Raw genomic sequence first — 20,414 nt, 5'->3', positions numbered from 1 at the left:
GGATTCCACTTACTTTCCTCATTTTATAGACAAAGAAATTATAGAAGAGGAACTGTTTCTTAAAGCTCAATGTTGGGTAATGGCAGGTCGGTGCTTAGAACTTGGGTCTTCAAATACCTGTCATGGAGCTTTATTCAGTGGTTTTCAGCATATTTCATATTTTGTAAAATTCTATACAATTATTAATTTTGGAAAAACTATTTCTTTTCTTTGGAATCAGAGTATGAGTAAAATATAACTTGACAAATATACATATGAAAAAACTACACCCAAGGTTACAATGAATATATAATTCTGCCATGCACTGGCAGATTTTAAAAAGAAATTATGTCATCCCCTTCTCCTCCTGCCCCCAATCCCTCCCAGCATCAGAGTCTTTTCCAGTGAGTCAACTCTTCACATGAGGTGGCCAAAGTACTGGAGCTTCAGCTTTAGCATCATTCCTTCCAAAGAAATCCCAGGGTTGATCTCCTTCAGAATGGACTGGTTGGATCTCCTTGCAGTCCAAGGGACTCTCAAGAGTCTTCTCCAACACCACAGTTCAAAAGCATCAATTCTTCAGCACTCAGTTTTCTTCACAATCCAACTCTCACATCCATACATGACCAGAGGAAAAACCATAGCCTTGACTAGATGAACCTTAGCCAGCAAAGTAATACCTCTGCTTTTGAATATGCTATCTAGGTTGGTCATAACTTTTCTTCCAAGGAGTAAGTGGCAGGAGGAGAAGGGGACGACAGAGGATGAGATGGCTGGATGGCATCACTGACTCAATGGACGTGAGTCTGAGTGAACTCTGGGAGTTGGTGATGGACAAGGAGGCCTGGCGTGCTGCGATTCATGGGGTCGCAAAGAGTCAGACACGGCTAAGCGACTGAACTGAACTGAACTGCAGGCCTCTTGACTTCCCTGGTGGCTCAGATGGTAAAGCATCTGCCTACAATGTGGAAGACTCGGGTTCAATCCCTGGGTCGGAACATCTTTTGGAGAAGGAAATGGCAACCCACTCCAGTGTTCTTGCCTGGAAAATCCCATGGATAGAGGAGCCTGGTAGGCTACAGTTCATGGAGTCACCAAGAATCAGACACGACTGAGCGACTTCACTTCACTAAGACCTCTTACCATGTCTTATGGAGTCTGACAAACTGGCCAGGTAAGTGTAGATCAAAGCCATTCTTCACGACCATGCAGTGGACTTTATACTCAAACAACCTGTGTTGAAGTTCAAGTCTATCTATTTTATAGCTGGAGACCTTTGAGAAGAACATATTCTAGAAAAATATGTGGTGGTGGTGTATCAGGCACTCTATCTATCAGATCTAGGCCCTTAAATCTATTTCTCACTTCCACTGTATAATCTTAAGGGATTTGATTTAGGTCATACCTGAATGGTCTAGCAGTTTTCCCTACTTTCTTCAATTTAAGTTCGAATTTGGTAATAAGGAGTTCATGATCTGAGCCACAGTCCACTCCCGGTCTTGTTTTTGTTGACTGTATAGAGCTTCTCCATCTTTGGCTGCAAAGAATATAATCAATCTGATTTCGGTGTTGACCATCTGGTGATGTCCATGTGTATAGTCTTCTCTTGTGTTGTTGGAGGAGGGTATTTGCTATGACCAGTGCATTTTCTTGGCAAAACTCTATTAGTCTTTGCCTTGCTTCATTCCGCCTTCCTAGGCTAAATTTGCCTGTCACTCCAGGTGTTTACATTCCAGTCCCCTATAATGAAAAGGACATCTTTTTTGGGTGTTAGTTCTAAAAGGTCTTGTAGGTCTTCATAGAACTGTTCAACTTCAGCTTCTTCAGTGTTATTGGCTGGGGCATAAACTTGGATTACCATGATATTGAATGGTTTGCCTTAGAGACGAACAGAGATCATTCTGTCATTTTTGAGATTGCATCCAAGTACTGCATTTCGGACTCTTTTGTTGACCATGATGGCTACTCCATTTCTTCTGAGGGATTCCTGCCCACAGTAGTAGATATAATGGTCATCTGAGTTAAATTCACCCATTCCAGTCCATTTGAGTTCGCTAATTCCTAGAATGTCGACGTTCACTCTTGCCATCTCCTGTTTGACCACTTCCAATTTGCCTTGATTCATGGACCTGACATTCTACTGAAAAGTACTAATGGGCAAATTTATATTGAATAATGTATGCCTAGAAAATGAGCCATATAGATGAGTTGTTTTCCTCAACAATCTACTCATCATTAGCATCTTCAATGATTGATCAGATATGAAAGTATATCTATTCTGCATTTAAAACCTTCACAATCCTTGACCTGGGTCTTGACAATGATATTTTTTATTTTTTGGATGTGATATCTAAAGCACAAGACAGCAAAAGTAAATTTGAACAAATGGGGCTGCATCAAACTGAAAAGCTTCTGCACAACAAAATAATCAGTGAATGAAGACAAGCTACTTAATGGGAGTAAACTAAATATCTGATAAAGATTAATATCAAAATATATAAAAACTCCTACAACTCAATATCAGAACCCCAAATAATCCATTTAAAAATAGGCAAAAGAACTGAATAGACATTTTTCCAAAGAAGATACACAAAAGACCAACAAGTACATGAAAAGATGCCCAACATCATTAGTTGTTCAGTTCAGTTCAATTCAGTCACTCAGTTGTGTCTGACTGCTTGTGACCCCATGAATCGCAGCACGCCAGGCCTCCCTGTCCATCACCAACTCCCGGAGTTCACTCAGACTCACGGCCATCGAGTCAGTGATGCCATCCAGCCATCTCATCCTCTATCGTCCCCTTCTCCTTCTGCCCCCAATCCCTCCCAGCATCAGAGTCTTTTCCAATGAGTCAACTCTTCACATGAGGTGGCCAAAGTACTGGAGTTTCAGCTTTAGCATCAGTCCTTCCAAAGAAATCCCAGGGCTGATCTCCTTCAGAATGGACTGGTTGGATCTCTTTGCAGTTCAAGGGACTCTCAAGAGTCTTCTCCAACACCACAGTTCAAAAGCATCAACTCTTTGGTGCTCAGCCTTCTTCACAGTCCAACTCTCACATCCATACATGACTACTGAAAAAACCATAGCCTTGACTAGACGGAACTTAGTCGGCAAAGTAATGTCTCTGCTTTTGAATATGCTATCTAGGTTGGTCATAACTTTTCTTTCAAGGAGTAAGCGTCTTTTAATTTCATGGCTGCAGTCATCATCTGCAGTGATCTTGGAGCCCAAAAAATAAAGTCTGACACTGTTTCCACTGTTCCCCCATCTGTAGTTGTTAGGGAAATGCAAATCAAAACCACGAAGAGATATCACTTCACACCTGTTAGGATCATTAAAAAGATAAGAGATAGCAAAAATGCTAATGAGGATGTGGAGAAAAAGGAACCCTTGTGCACTGTTGATGGGATTATAAACTGGTACAGACACTATGAAAAACAATATGGAGGATCCTTTAAAAATTAGGGGCTTCCCTTGTGGCTCAGACAGTAAAGAATATGTGTGCAATGCCAGAGACTTGAGCTCAATCCCTGGGTCTGGAAGCTCCCTTGGAGAAAGGAATGGCAATCCACTTCAGTATTCTTGCCTGGAGAATTCCATTGAGTTTCAGCTTCAACATCAGTCCTTCCAATGAACACCCAGGACTATCTCCTTTAAGATGGACTGATTGGATCTCCTTACAGTTCAAGGGACTCTCAAGAGTCTTCTCCAACACCACAGTTCAAAAGCATCAATTCTTCGGCACTCAGTTTTCTTTATAGTCCAACTCACACATCCATACATGACTACTGGAAAAACCATAGTCTTGACTAGACGGACCTTTGTTGACAAAAGAACTACCATATGATTCAATAATTCTACCTCTGGGAATATATACAAAGGAAATAAAACATTTACTCAAAAAATATCTGTGGCCCTGTGTTCATGGAAGCATTATTTTCAGTAACAAGGACATGGAAAGAGCTTCAGTATCCATCAATGAATGAATGGATAAAAAAGCTGAGATACACACACACACACACACACACACACACACACACACAATGGAATGTTATTCAGCCACAGAAAACTAGGAAATCCTGCTATTTGTGACATCAATGGACGTTAAAGGCACTGTGCGAAGTAAAATATGTTAGAGAAAGACAAATATTGTATGAGCTCACTTGTCCATGAAATCTTAAAAACAAAAGACCAAAGAGCAAAAAACATTTTAAAAAAAAAGAGAGAGAGAGAGAGCGATCAGATTTATAGTTACCAAAGGCAAGGGTTGGGAGTGGGATAGATAGGAGAAAGATTGTCAAGCAGTACAAATTTCTAGTTAGAAGGTAAATTAATATCAGGAATGCAATGTCCAACATAATGACCTTAGTCAACAGTACTGTATGATATATATGAAAGTTAATGGAGTATGTCCTAAAAGTTCTTATCACAAGGACAATTTTTTTTGTGGGGTTTTTTTTTTTATGTTACCTATGTGAGATGGTATCTGTTAACTAAACTCATTGTGGTAATAATTTTACAAGACATGTAAGTCAAACTATTATGCTGTATGCTTTAAATTTATGCAGTGGTGAATGTCAGTTATACCTCAGTAGACCTGGACAAACTAAATGTAATTTGTTAGATAAAAAGAAGATTCAGGGCAGCATCCTTAATATGCTAGGAGCAGTGCTATTATAAACAATAAATAAAAAGTCTACTGGTCTCTTTTTCTCATTCCTTTCACATTACTTTTATATATTAATATATTTATGAGATTTTTTTATCTTGATGATAGTACTGATTTATCTTACTATCTTGCTGTTCTTATAATTAGAAGCATCAAATATATCATGCATTTTGCAAGAGGAGAAGATGTTTACAACCTTTATGTTGTGACTATGATTCTGAAATACATATGCAATAGGAGCTCCTGAATGCATTTCATGTAAGTCATGAAATGAAATTGTATTCTGTTTCTGGACACTCTTTGGACTGTATATGATAGAGCCTTGTGCTTTCTGTTTATACAGAGAGGAAGAACTGCAGGAGAAAATGCAAAAAGTGAGCTTTGCCTCTATAGTTTCATGTGCACAAAGCCCTTTGCAGGCATGGTCATAACTTTTTTTATCCTAAAAAAATGGTATCAGGGTCCATCTAACACGGTTACAAAAACTGGATGCTGACAGCTTTCAGTGCTTTATAATCCTCTGCAAAACAGAAGGAGAACCCACTCCTGCCAGTCTTAATAACAACACCAGATTGCTGCTGCTTGTAAAATAAAGAAATAAAACAAAATAAAATCTTCTGGTCTTAAAGGGCATGACTCTGAAGAAAGCAAACATTTTGGGTTTTTTTTTTTTTTTTCAATGCACAATTTAAAGTGACAGTGACCACTTTACAATCACTGTGGATTATATCTTATTTGTTTAATTTTCTGCTTTCTCACTACTATCTCCTTACTCTACTCAAATGTTTCCATTTATTAGAAAAGTTTTTATCTCCAAAGCATATAGAGTTTCCTGTCACTTCAGAGACATGAAAATTATTTTTGCCTTTTTCCTGTACAGTTACTATTTAAAGTAAATGAATAAAACAAATGCATTACTTATCTTCTGGATGAATAGACAGGGGCCAGAGAGCATGTTGGTGCCTATGGCTTCAGCTTGCCCCTGCAAAGAGTGGAAATGAGGGAGGAAACCCAAAGCCCAGCACATCCCTTCTTGTCCCCCTGCCACTCCATCCCCTGACACACCCCAGAACTAACTGCAGGAGGACTTCATCCAAGTTTTCCAGAGATTTCCAGCCTCGAGACTTCCTTTTGTTGGGGGAGTCTGTAATTTCCTCAGTTCTGTCTCACCGCAGCAAAAAATTTGAAGTGACTGACAAATCAGTGTTACAGCTCAGTTTTATTGGCTAGCAAAGGAAAATACATCTTCAAGGTGTGAGGGCAGGCAGACTCAACACACGGGAAGAGAAGAGAAGCCTCAATCCTTCTAGGCTTCCTGCTTTTATACTTCTGTCTCCTCCCCACCTCCACCACCCCCTATGTAAACTGGGCTATCCAGGAAGGCTGTTTGTTCTCCCTGAGGTCCTCACTCCAGTCCTTCGACCTTCCTCTGTTCTATTTTCCCAGGCTTTTCCCTTCTTTGTCTTTTAGCCACTGCCATTTTGGACTCTGTTTTCCAATTCTAACTACCTAACATTCCTCTCTCAAGAGATGGGAGGCCCAGTTCTTTGGGAGTAGGGGCACCGAGGTCTCTCTGGCTACTTCCTGCTGAACTGGGATGGTGAGGGGCATTGGGCTTCCCTTTTTGCTAGTCTCAAGCCTCAGAGTCCTTACAGTGGTGTCCATCTAAGGGGAGTGATATTTTCTGTGGTCAGCTGTAGTTTTATACATCCTTGTTGAACTGGCACTGCATGTTGTAGCCTGTTGACCTGGGCAGAGACAAAACAGGTTAGATAATGGATAATACATGGAGCAATCATAAGCAGCATCAATATGGTGAATATAGGGATTAGTAGGGGCATTAGCCAACTCCAAATTCCCCCTTGCCAGGAGAAGGATCCCCCAAAGAGAGATTGTAGCTACCCCGAGAACTCTCCAGCTGGTTCTTTGAGATCCTGTAGGAACTGGAATGCTTTTCTTGAGGACTGTGAGACTTTCTTTAACTTAGCTGGAGGTATATACCCGGAACCAAAACATCTCATTCAAGATGGCTCAAGTCTCTCCTTGTTCAGGATCAGAACTATCTCTTATCTGTTTCGGAGTACAACCCCTGCCAAGCTGTGTTGGCTCTTTAGAGCTATCTTGAGAAATCTTATCCCCAGAAACTTAATTTTGGGGGTGTTCATTAGAATGGCACTCATCTGTAGTTCTGAATAGGCATCTGAGATCTCCCAGGGGCTCACAGGTGGATTGAGTGTCCTCTTCTGTTTTCTTCCACAGCTTTACTTGTGAGTAGTGAATCCAGGACTCGTGTCCTGGAACCTTGACTGCTGTGGGTAGAAAGTATTACAGGGTAGAGGCCCTTCCATGCAGCCTGGAGTTGAGCCTTTGGGGACCCATCTTTCCAGACTTTAATTATGACTTGAGTCCTGGAGCATATAGTGGTGGCTCTTCAGAATCTTTTGGCTCCTGGTTGACACCCCACAAAGATATATTCTGTTGGAATTGCCCAATGGCCATGGTATAAGAACAGAGGGTCTGAGCCTCCGGATCTAGGAAGAGGTCATTGACATAAACAAAAGGTCTTCCATATAAGATCTCATAAGGACTAAGACCAACCTGTTTCTTAGGGGCAATACAGGTGCTGCTGCTGCTGCTGCTAAATCGCTTCAGTCGTGTCCAACTCTGTGTGACCCCATAGATGGCAGCCCACCAGGCTCCCTGTCCCTGGGATTCTCCAGGCAAGAACACTGGAGTGCGTTGCCATTTCCTTCTCCAATGCATGAAAGTGAAAAGTGAAAGTGAAGTCGCTCAGTCATATCCGACTCTTAGTGACCCCATGAACTGCAGCCCACCAGGATCCTCCATTCATGGGATTTTCCAGGCAAGAGTACTGGAGTCGGGTGTCATTGCCTTTTCCCAATATGGATGCAGAGGAGAGCTATTGGTAAAGCCTCCTTCTGCCCCACGGTGGTCTCCTGGATTATCTTTTTTACCCCTGATTTTAAGAACTGCTTGACTCTTTCTACTTTTCCTGAAGACTGAGGCCTCCAGGCATAATGGAGATAATGCCCAATGCTTTAGAGACCCCTTGAGTGACCTTAGAAGTAAATGATGTACCATTGTCACTTTGTAATGACCTGGGTAGACCAAATCTCAAAATGACTTCATGGAACTGTTTTTTTTTTTTTTTTTTTTTACCACCTCCTCAGCCTTCTCAGTCCTGGTGGGAAAGACTACAATCTATCCTGTGAATGTATTTATCATGACTAATACATATTTATACCCTTGAGAAACTGGCCTCTGGGTGAAGTTCATCTGCCAATCCTCTCCTGAGTAGGTCCCATGTCATTGGATGGGTTGAGCCGACTGGGGTCTTTGAGCTCCTTGGGGGTTGTTTAATTCACAGGGAACAAGAGGACTTGCCTTATAGTCATTTGGAGGCCTGTTCCTCTGGAGGACCTTTTTAGTAATCTTTGGAAGGCTTTCTTCCTTAAATGAGTGGCAGCATGTAAGGAGTTAATCAACTTCCACTGGAGGTTCCCAGGCAGAAAAGGGAGTCCCTCCTTTTGGAACCACCCCATATGATCTTCTTGAAAGCCCTCACTCTTAGCTTTAATAGTCTCACCTTCAGTATATGAAGGAGTTTCTGACAATTAGTCTGTGGAACTAAGGTGGCAACCCCTATTAGGTCATTGTTCTGTAATGCTGCTCTCTTAACTGCCTGATCGACTGCCACTTCCATGCTCCCTTTTTGGTGTCCTTTACAATGAGAGACTGGAACCTCAGTGGGCAGATGAACTGCTTCCAAGAGCCTAAGGATTTGATCACCATATGTGATTGGGGACCCTCGGGTGGTTAAGTGGCCTCTTTCTTTCCAAATAGCAACATGTGCATGTAGCACCAGAAAGGCATACAAGGAGTCAGTGTAAATGGCTAGTCTTTTCCTTTTCCCAGCTTGAGTCAGGACTATGAGCTCGGCTAATTGGGCTGAAGTACCTGGTGGCAAAAGTTTAGCCTCTATGGTCTCAAAATTGGAGACTACTGCAATACCCAGCTCTTCTTTATCCATCAAGACAAAGCTGCTTCCATCAGTGTACCAGATTTACTCAGGATTAGTAAGAGGATCTTCTGACAATCCCTCTCAGGGTTTTGTTCAGTGGTCCAAGGTTTCTAGGCAAGATTGAAAGGGGAAAGAGCCCTCGGAGGTAAACAGGAGGGTAGCTGGGTTAAGAACCTCACAAACGGTTATAGTCAGGCCTGGGTTTTCCATCAGTACTACTTGATATCTGAGGATCCTTTGATCAGACATCCATAAATGGCCTCTTCCATTTAGGAGTTGTTTCATTTGGTCACTGGTAAAATACGTTTGCCCCTAAGAGAGAGTTTTAAAGCATCTTCTCTTATGACTGCAATAGCTGCAAGATTTCATAGGCAGGGAAAGATCTTTTCCCAACAAGGAAGTAGGACACTCAGGGACCACCTGAAACTGGTGGGAAAATATTTGTTCATCCCTGAAACAAAGAAGTGCTCAGGTGAAATTTTTGTAGTTCTTCCTATAGCACCAAAAATAGTACAGGTTTGGGGGGAGAAGGCTCCAGAGGAGAAGGCCACAACAGAGTACGTAGCCCCTATGACAACAAAGAAATTCCTGGACCTACCTGCCACATCCATTTGCACCCTTGGCTCCAGCCCCGTGATGTTTATCTGTGACAGGCAGGCTGGCATGAGTGGGCCACTTCAGTCCTGTTGAACCATCATGAGGGAAGGCTTGGTGCTTGACCTTGAGGATCTTGGGTCCCGAGGGCAGGATGCCACCCAATGTCCCAATTGATGGCACTTGTAGCAAGCCATTTGAGGAGACTTGTCACAGTTTGGACACTCTTTGGCCCAGTATCCCACCTGTCTACAGATTAGGCATCTGGTTCGTGCCTTGTCCTTTAAAGACTTGGGGTTTGCCATAGGGCTTCCCTGAAGGGCGGCCAGCATCTGGGCATGACTTGTCTCTTTCCTTTTCTCCCTTTTCTGGGCCTTGGCCTCCCTCTCCTGCTCTCCGCTATGAAAGTTATTGGTAGCTGTCTGGACCATCTCATATGAAGAGGCAGCAGGGTCCTGCCGCTGTAGCTGTTGTAATTTTATCCTGATATCTGATGCACACTAGGACAGGAATTTGTCCTTTAAAATCACCTGTCCCTTGTAAGAGTCTAAGTCCAGATTGGTAAACTTTTGGAGGGCCTCTTAGCCTTTCCAGAAAGGCAATGGGGTTCTCATTAGACTCCTGAGTTATTGCTGAGACTGGGCACAGTCCCACAGCTAATAGGCTTCCTTCTATTTCCATGGGTGGACTTCCTTAGGGGTGAGTCTTTCTGAAGCTTATCCTCTCCAGTACTGTTGCAACCTGAGAGCTGGGCATCCCCAGGTCAGGGTGAAAATCCCCAGGCAGGCTGAGGTGTGACAGCCTCCTGGAGATGGAATCCCCAGGCAGGTCAAGGCATGTCGACCTCCTGGGACTCCTGGACTGGTGGATCCCTGAGCAGACTGAGGTGTGACAACCTGCCAGGGACTGGATCCCTAAACAGGTCAAGGCATGTCGACTTCCTGGCACCCCCAGGCTGGCATTGGGTATCCCCCTGGTCTCCAGCATGACCAGTGCTGGGTAGGATTAAGGTATTGTAATCTTAATTCATTGCTGGTTTGTTCACCATGGATGGGATTAGATACCATGATGTAAAGCAATCCAAATCTGTGCCCTGAGACTGGGAACCCGGTGAAATAGTATAAGCCTTATCCTCTTATTGCTCTGAGGGAATGTAAGTTACTGATCTCCTCCCCAAGTCCTCCATAAGAGCAGTTTAGGGTGTTTCCAATGGTAGACAGCTCATTGTCATAGACCCACTTCAGGTAATAATGGAAGTAATGACAAAGAAGTGGGTTATCTGGTCCTATTGGGGCATTAACAGTATTTTAATAATAAGCAGGGTGGAGCGATGTTGCCTACAAGGGAGCAGGGTCCTGGTTGTAGGAGTTAGTAAGTGGCTTAAGAACAAATTGGTAAGAGGCAACAAACCAGATGTTCCATAAAAGTGGAGTGGATATTTGATCCAGGGGTATGTTCATAACTTTAGGAGAAGGGTGGTAAGGGTTTGGGCCCAAATGGCCTGCAGGGCTAACTCCCAAAGTGGCAAACATTATCCCTGCAAGCCCAATTGCCCTTGAAGGGATGCCAACAGATGGAGTTCTAGCAGGCATTGTGTGCCTGTCACCCGTCCTAGCAGATTCACTGAGAGATGCTGTTGTTGCACATGTTGTAGGAAACATGGAAAAGGCCTGAATATCTAGAGAGATTGGATATTATACAGCATTTCTCTCCCAAAGGCCAGCTATTTTCTGGTTGTCCCTCCAGAAGATTGTAGAGGTAACATTGTGGACCTGGAGGGGGCTCAGGAGAAGAGCATGAGCACAACTTTTGAAAGAATGACATAGCCCAAGGGCATAACATGAGCCTATTCAGATCAAATGGGTCCAAGATGACAAGTCAAATTCAATTAAACCTTGATCCTCAATCTGCAAGCTAAACGACACACCCAGAGGTGCCAGGACAGTTCCAAGGCACCAAGGAGTGGGTGGTTCCCCAATTGTTGGGATAATCCTCCCACTCATCAGCATATGAAGTCACCCAGCTCACAAAAACTAACCACATCACATTCCATGGCCGCCAAACTCACCCTCTGCAATGGCCTACACCTGGTGGAATGTGCTTCTCTCTGAATCAGAACAAATCCACCTCTTACCTGTTGCTGTGTCTCTCACTGATGTTTTTCAATGAGACATCAAGAACCTGAGCTTCATTAGGTCCTGAAGCCAGACACCAGGGGTTCTGGCCAGGCCCAAGTCCCAGGAGGGAGGAGCTGAAGGATGGGAGGAAAAAGTAGTGGGAAAAGCATGCCAAGGAATCCCCTTCATAACCTGCCAGAAAATCTGCTAAATACCTGACCTGTGCTCACAGTTTTCATTAACCTGATCCTTACCATAAAGAAGATTAAGGACAGAAGGACCCCCACCCACTTGGGCAACAGCTACTAGGGCACTGCAGATGGTGGAGCCTTTGGGACACACTAGGTCACCCACTGCTGCTTGCCTGTTCACAGGGGGTTTGGAGTTTGTAAAGAAATTATGATTTTGTTAGCCATATGTCCTTCCAGCCATAGGAGTGAGGCCTTCCTACCCTAACTGAAGGTCTCCTAGAATCTGAGACTGAGCCACAGGAGCTTTCTGCTGAGTTTCTTTTTGCTGTCCTAGTTTCCAGCACAGTAGGCTTCTTGTCACTTCCACTGCGCTGGGTTTTCTTTGCATTGTGCTTCCACCATGGGAACTTTCACCGAGTTGGGCTTCTGCTGCACTTGGCCTCTGCCTTGCAGGGCCCAAGCCGAGGCTGTTTCAGCTGGGTTAAATTCGAGAAATGGCACCATATGAGCCATCTTGAATGAGACATGTTGTTTCTGGGTAAATACCTCCAGCTAAGTTAAAGAAAGTCTAGAAACATTCAGATCCTACAGGATCTCAAAGAACAAGCTAGAGAGTTCTCAGGGTGGCTACAATCTCTCTTTGGGGGATCCTTCTCCTGGCGAGGGGGAGTTTGGAGTTGGTTAATGCCCCTACTAATCCCTATATTCACCATATTGATGCTGCTTATGATTGCTCCATGTATTATCCATTATCTAACCTGTTTTGTCTCTGCCCAGGTCAACAGGCTACAACATGCAGTGCCAGTTCAACAAGGATATATAAAACTACAGCTGACCACAGAAAATATCACTCACCCTTAGATGGACACCACTGTAAGGACTCTGAGGCTTGAGACTAGCAAAAAGGGAAGGCCCAATGCCCCTCACCATCCCAGTTCAGCAGGAAGTAGCCAGAGAGACCTCGGTGCCCCTACTCCCAAAGAACTGGGCTTCCCATCTCTTGAGAGAGGAATGTTAGGTAGTTAGAATTGGAAAACAGAGTCCAAAATGGCAGTGGCTAAAAGACAAAGAAGGGAAAAGCCTGGGAAAATAGAACAGAGGAAGGTCGAAGGACTGGAGTGAGGACCTCGGGTAAAACAAACAGCCTTCCTGGATAGCCCAGTTTACATAGGGCAGGCTTGGGGTTGGGGGAGGAGGAGACAAAAGTATAAAAGCAGGAAGCCTAGAAGGATTGGGGCCTCTCTTCTCTCTGTCTTTTGGATTGGCCAGCCCTCACACCTCAAGGATGTATTTTCCTTTACTTGCCAATAAAACTGAGTTATAACACTGGTCTGTCCATTGCTTAATTTTTTTGCTGTGGTGAGACAGAACCAAGGAAATTACAAACTCCCCCCAACACTTTGAATATGGAAAGTTAAACCAACAAAAGTAACTGTTGTTGGACTGCTCCTAGGTAGCCTTTTTCAGAACGTTTGAGCTCACTCCTGATGTCAGCAAGTAGGTAAAACATTTCCTACTCATTACAATCTTCGGGAAGACTGGCATGCTGTTGAAAGAGGAATATTTAATACAACAGTCTTCAGGCTCTTCTGTGCCCATCTGTTTATGATCTTCAGAGACACAGATCTAAGGCAACTTCCATTTTATGGTGGGCTGAAGTTTCCCCCCACCCCCAACCACCTGCAATTTAAATTCCCGCCCTAAGGAAGAGAATCAATCATGTCAGTTTTAACAGTGCTGATTTTCTTTTTTTTAAGTGCTCATTGTTCTGCAAAAATATTGTGGTCAGAGGGTCAAAGAAATTAAACTTCTGAAAAGCAAAAAGAGTTACCTCAGTGCTTGCCTTGTCCACCAGGAACCTGTGGTCCTCTGAAATGGTTTATTCAGAACCTTAACACAGATGGTCCTGGTCTTATGAGGGTTTGACTTACAATTTTTGACTTTACATGGGTGCAAAAGAGATACACATTCAGTAGAAATCCTACTTCAGATTTTGAATTTTGATCTTTTCCTGGGTGAGTGCTATGTCTTTGATCCTTTATCTCAGTTAGCCTTGTGACTACAAGTGTAAACAACTGATACACTTACAACCATTCCATACCCACACAACCATCCTGTGTTTCACTTTCAGTCCAGTATGTTGTAAATTACTTGAGATAGTCAGCAGTTTACTACAAAATAGACTCTGTATTAGATGATTTTGCTCAACTGCAGGCTAATGTAAGTGCTCTGAACACAGTTAAGGAATGGTTCGGCTGAGCTATGATGTTCAGTAGGTTAGGTGTATTAAATGCAATTTTAACATGATATATATTTTTTTAACTTCAGAGGGTATTATTAGGTTGTAACTGCATCATAAATTGAGGAAGATCAGTATATGAGATGTGTTGTGTGGAGTTGCTTTGTGGCAGAGGACTGGGTCGTGGCAGGAGGATGGGGAAGACAGTCATACCTCTGCCTTGAGTGAAAATGAATCTTTCAGGTGCTCAGTGAGGAAGCAGTCACTACACTGGTCAGAAACTCTAATGGCACAGGATTGTTAACCATTCCCTCCTTTAATTTTTTTAAGCACTGGAACTTTTTCCAAGCAATATATGTTGCTTATTTTTTCAGCACTTAATCCATAATCTAGCATTGGTGACTACTGAAAGACTTCCGATATGTCTCTGCTTTGCTTTTCTATGCTCATTCTTCAGTCCAGCTTCAGTTTTACTCCTCAATAACTTTTTGTTAAAGAACACAGGAAATGACTAGGAGGCACTATGGGTTAGAGGCATTCTTGAACTGTGTTTCCCATTGAGGAACACTGCGAATACAGGTTTGAGCCTAGAAACCTGCTCAGGTTGTTATTGTTTAGTCGCTAAGTCATGTCATGTCCAACTGTTTGCCAGGCTCCTCTGTCCATGGGATTTCCCAGGCAAGAATACTGGAGTGGGTTACCATTTCCTTCTCCAGGGGCTCTTCCTGACTTGATCAAATTCGTGTCTACTGTGTTGCAGGCATATTCTTTACCCCTGAGCCACTGGGAAAGCCAGGAGAGAAGCAAGGCCTTGTTCAAACAGGCCTGGGGCAACAAGGAACATTTTAGTAGAGCAGGTAATGAAGAGAGAGGTAGAGAGGGCACAGCTGTGTGTTGTTCTCAACCAGCTTTGCCAGATTTAGCAAAAAGAAAGCAAAAAAAGTTAGGAAGGAGGGAAGAAAGATGGTGGGAAAGGAAGGAAAAAGAAAATAATAAAAGGGAAATACAAAGAAAAGGACACCATTGGACATACTTATACTTAAAAAAAATTATTGTTTATCTGAAATTCAAATTTAGCTGGACATCCTTATTTGACCTGGCACCCTAACTTCCCCTTTTCTCTGCCTTCACACTGGAGCAGCATCCATTATCCATTTCATAAACTGAAGTTCTACATAAAATTGCTTTCAAGGGGGTTTTGAGCCTTTAAAAATATTTAAGTGAGGGAATAGATGAAAATCACCAGTACACTCTGACAAATGAGTTTTTTTAATTTATTTTTTTATTTTTGGCTGCACTAGGTCTTTGTTGCTGGCTGTCTCTAGTTGCAGTGAGTCGGGGCTACTCTTCATTTTGATGCTCGAGCTTCTCTTGCTGAAAAACACAAGATCTAGAGCTCAGGGGCTTCAGTAGTTCTGGCACATGGACTTAGTTTCTCTGGGCAAGTGGGATCTTCCCAGACCAGGAATCAAACCTGTGTCCCCTGCATTGACAGGCGGACTCTCAAAGACTGGACTGAACCACCAGGGAAGTCCCTATCTCTAGGTATTTAGGAAAAGAAAAGTGTGTACATATGCTATAACTTCATGGTAAGAAAATTTAAATTTTATTTTATTAGAATTTGACACACTTTAAGAAAACCTGCATCTGGTAGATTGTACAAACAGCTTCACTACTTCAGACTTTTCTGTATCCATATCTGTTGCCCTATGTTTTAACAGTTCCTCCCGCTAGAGGCGGAATATTCTTCCCTGCCCATGACTTGGGTTTGGTAGCATGTCTGCTTTGGGCAATGGAATATGACTTGATGTTAGCATGATTAGGCTCATGCTCTGGCCCTTGACATTACCGAATATGACTTGATGTTAGCATGATTAGGCTCATGCTCTGGCCCTTGACATTACCACAAGAAGAACATGGGGTTAGCCGAACTGTCCTAGAAAAATGAGATATTTGTAACAGATCTAAATTGAACCCATGGCCTTGAGTCAAACCCAGCTGAGCCCAGACAAGTTGAGTCATGTATTCATGAGCTAGAAATAGATACTTTTTGCTGTATTTTGTGGTTTGTTATGAAGCATTACCATGTCCAAAACTGACCTATGCATTCCACCTCATCACTTTCAGAGTATCTATCAAGGCTGCCAATTCCTCTAGGAGCTGAGATTTACAATAACATGCATGACACAGACTTTCCTACTTAGGTAAGAAATTTTTGAGCAGAAAGTTTAGGAGCAATGAATAATAAAATTGCCAGATTCACAGAGAAGTCACCTACTAAAGGGAAATTGCCATCCAGATTGTTAATAAGATGATCACTAATCTGCTGAGTTTAAAAACTAAATGTTCTTTCCAAGATTTTAAAAAAGTAGTTCAAAGATGGAAATGAGGACGAGTCACCATGAGAAACTGTAAAACTGAACAGCTGTGCAGGCAATTCATTTATTAGAGTAAACATTTAAGCAGGCAGGAGTTGGTGATTGTTATTCCCCCTTCAATGTATTTTAGATTCAGGATGTATAGTTCATTAAACTTGGTATTTGCAAGAGAGCTCCAATGTGTAGCAGATGGGAAAGCTGGAGAATCATTTTTCATTTTAGTTAGTGGATTCCCTGGAGATGCTGGCCACCAAATCTGCTAGCAAACCCTTTAGCTCCCTCCTTGAAAAATATGTCAGAACCCCATTTCAATTTCTATGCTATTTGCCTCCAACAATAATACTTTCAATGTGATAAAGCCAAACACCAGCACTAATGTTTCTAAATACTGTTAAAGGAATTGGAGCTCTTCAAAAATCACACTGTAAACTCTATTATGAAAATTTTCCACATTTGAAAACCAAAATGAATTCTTCAATGAGGTCCTTGTGTCAAAGACTGCATTGGGAAAGACACCAAGGAGCCACTGTAAATGAGGAAACAATCATTTTTAAACATTAACTGTAAGAGTATGAAAGATCAAGTTATGTTAATCAAAAGTACAGTGTGTTTCTAAAACTACAGTGTGGTTTTCAGAAGTCAGGGCACAGGAGCTTAGAATCTTGTTTAAACATGATACTACACACCTTTAAGTAAAGGATGGTAGATAATTAAATTAGAATAATGCCTCTCAAACATTTTTACTAAAAATATTCTTTTAGACAGAGTGAAAAGGACTTCAATTAATCTGATATCAGTTTATACTGACCTGGTTGACTGCAAGTTAGGTGCTTTATTGACAAAATTCATAATTTTTGTATTTTATTTCATAATATATCCAAGTGGTTTAATATAAAAATAGCATTTTCAATTACCATCAGGGAAAAGAAACAAATTTCTTTAAGGCTCACTGGTTAAATAATGAAAGATATGTAATAGTGGATCTATCAAACTTCAAAAATTGAATTGCATCCAAGAGCCCTAAATCTGCATTATGGTTAAAATAACTCTGATGTGGTGTCACAGATTTTGAGAATTTACAACCATCTAAATACCAAGATCAAATAGTACGTTTCTCCTTTAAAAATCCCTCTGAGCGAAGAGGTAATGACAACCATTTAGGTCCAATTGGCCTCCAGTCACTCTTTCACCTATTCTACCTGAAAGTCCCACAGTTCATGGATTCAAACTAAGGAGATCATTCCTTCCAGTGCATATCTCCCTGGGACTTTGAAGGTAAAGCCCTGACTTTAGGAGTTGCATGGTGTGATGAGAGTGAAAGTGATGATAACTGTGGGTTCTTTTGGTGTCTAAACAGAGATGAGACACACTCACTAATTATACTTTGTCTTGAGTTCTTCCCCAGTATGCATTACCCTTAAGGAAACATGCATAAGGGGGATTGGGCTAAGACTTTAGAAAACAAAAAGATATATCCATAGAAAATTCCACATTAAATGTCTAGACAATCTATCAAAACCAAGCAAAAGAATGACAATCAAAGAACATGAGAATATGCCAATATTTAACTGTTGGAAGATATAGATGCTATTTTTTTTTCCTCACCCAATTTTTTGAAACTATAACTCACATATATGCAGAGTACATCATGAGAAATGCTGGGCTGGATGAAGCACAAGTTGGAATCAAGATTGCTGGGAGAAATATCAATAACCTCAGATATGCAGATGACACCACACTTATGGCATAAAGTGAAGAACTTAAAAAGACTTTTGATGAAAGTGAAACAGAAGCGAGAAAAAAGTTGACTTAAAACTCAGCGTACAGAAAACTAAGATCATGCCATCTAGTCCCATCACTTTATGACAAATGGATGGGGAAGCAATGGAAACAATGAGAGACTTTATTTTTTTGGGCTCCAAAATCACTGCAGATGGTGACTGCAGCCATGAAATTAAAAGACACTTACTCCTTGGAAGAAAAGCTATGACCAACCTAGACAACATATTAAAAAGCAGAGACATTACTTTGCCAACAAAAGTCCATCTAGTCAAAACTATGGTTTTTCCAGTAGTCTTGTATGGATGCAAGATTTGTGCCATAAAGAAAGCTGAGCACCAAAGAATTGATGTTTTTAAAGTGTGGTGTTGGAGAAGACTCTTGAGAATCCCTTGGACTGCAAGGAGATCCAACCAGTCCATCCTAAAGGAGATCAGTCCTGAGTGTTCATTGGAAGGACTGATGTTGAAGCTGAAACTCCGATACTTTGGCCACCTGATGCAAAGAACTGACTCATTTGAAAAAACCCTAATGCTGGGAAAGATTGTAGGTGGGAGAAGGGGATGACAGAGGATGAGATGGTTGGATGGCATCACCAACTCAATGGACATGAGTTTGAGTAAACTCTGGGAGTTGGTGATGGACAGGGAGGCCTGGGGTGCTGCAGCCCATGAGGTTGTAAAAAGTCAGACACAACTGAGCAACTGAACTGAATGGATAACTCACATACAATAAAATCACCCTTTTAAAGTGTACAATTCAGTGGTTTTTAGCATGTTCACAAAGTTGTGCAGCAATTAACTCTATCTTTTTCCAGAATGTTTTCATTATCCCCTCCCCCTACACAGAGAAACTCATCCATTAGCAGTCACTCCTCATCTCCTCCTCCCACAATCCCTGGCACCCAATTCTGTCTCTTTGAATTTCTTATTCTGGACATTCCATATGAATGGAATCAAGTAATATGCAGCCTCTTCTGTCTGGCTTCTTTCATTCACTTAACCTTATGTTTTCAAAGTTCATCCATGTTACAGCATGTGTCTGCACTCACCCCTTTTATATGGATGAATGATATTCCATTGTATGGATATACCACATTATTTACTCATTCAACATTTGAGTTGTCTCCATTTCTTACTGTTGTAAAAAATGGCATTGTTAATATTTGTAAGTTTTTATGTGGATATGTTTTCAGTTTTCTTAGGTATATACTTCAGGAATAGAATTGCTGGAACACATGACAACTTTATCTTTAATTCTTTGAGAAACTGCCAGGCTTTTTCTGAAGTGGATAAACCATTTCAAATTCTTACCAACAATGTATTAGGGCTCTGATTTCTTCATATCTTTGTCAACAGTTTTTACTGTCCCTTAGATTCTAGTGGGTGTGAGGTGTATTTCGTTGTGGTTTTAATAATGTTGAGGTTTTTTTATGTGTTTACTGGTTATTTATATATCTTTCTTGGAAAACGGTCTATTCAGATCTTTTGTCCTTGTTTAAATTGGGTGTTTGTTTTTTTATCATTGAATTGTAAATGTCCTTTCAACTCTGTATGCTCAGTCCTTATCAGATTTGATTTTCAAATATTTTCTCCCATTCTGTGCATTGTCTTTTCACCTTACCAGTGGTGTCCTTTGTAGTACAAAAATTTTAAATTTTGATGAAGTCCAGTTTACCCACTTTTTCCCCTTGGTAGCTTATGCCTTTGGTGTCATAACTAAGAAACAATTGCCCAATCCAAGGGATCAAAGATATACACATATCTTTTCTTCTAAGATTTATATAATTTTAGTTTTTACATTTAGGTTTATGATCCATTTTGAGTTAGTTTTTGTATATAGTATAAAGTCCAAATTCATTCTATTTGGAGATACAATTGTTCCAGTACTATTTGTTGAAAAAACTATTGTCTCCCCAGGTTGTCTCAGTATCCTTGCTGAAGACCAATTAACCATGGATATATGGGTTTACTTTTTTCTAGTTTTTATAAATAAAGTTTTATTGGTAAACAATTGTCCCAGTTTGTTTACATATTGTCTATTGCTGCTTTCATGGTGCAAGGACAAGTTTGAGTAGTTGCAACTGACTGCAGACTGTAAAATCTATAACATTTACTATTTGGTACTTTAAAGAAAATATTTGCTGACCCTGATTTCCATAATTATCTGTGGCTCACACTTTTCACTTAACTCTTCTTGGTGTTTTGTCCTCTCATTTTAAAAAAATTTTTGTTTTTAAAATGTTTCAATTTTGTCTTGGTTTCTGCCATACAGTAATGTGAATTAGGGATATATGGGTTTATTTATGAATTCTCAATTCTATTCCATTCAGTAACATGTCTGCTCTTATATCAGTAGCACACAGCCCTTACTACTATAGTTTTGTAATGAATTATGGTATTAAGAAGTGTGAGTCCTTCAGCTTT

The sequence above is a fragment of the Capricornis sumatraensis genome, chromosome 14, assembly GCF_032405125.1.
Source record: "Capricornis sumatraensis isolate serow.1 chromosome 14, serow.2, whole genome shotgun sequence".
Taxonomy (NCBI): domain Eukaryota; kingdom Metazoa; phylum Chordata; class Mammalia; order Artiodactyla; family Bovidae; genus Capricornis; species Capricornis sumatraensis.
The sequence above is the reverse complement of the archived record's forward strand: the minus strand, read 5'-3'. Positions refer to the sequence as shown.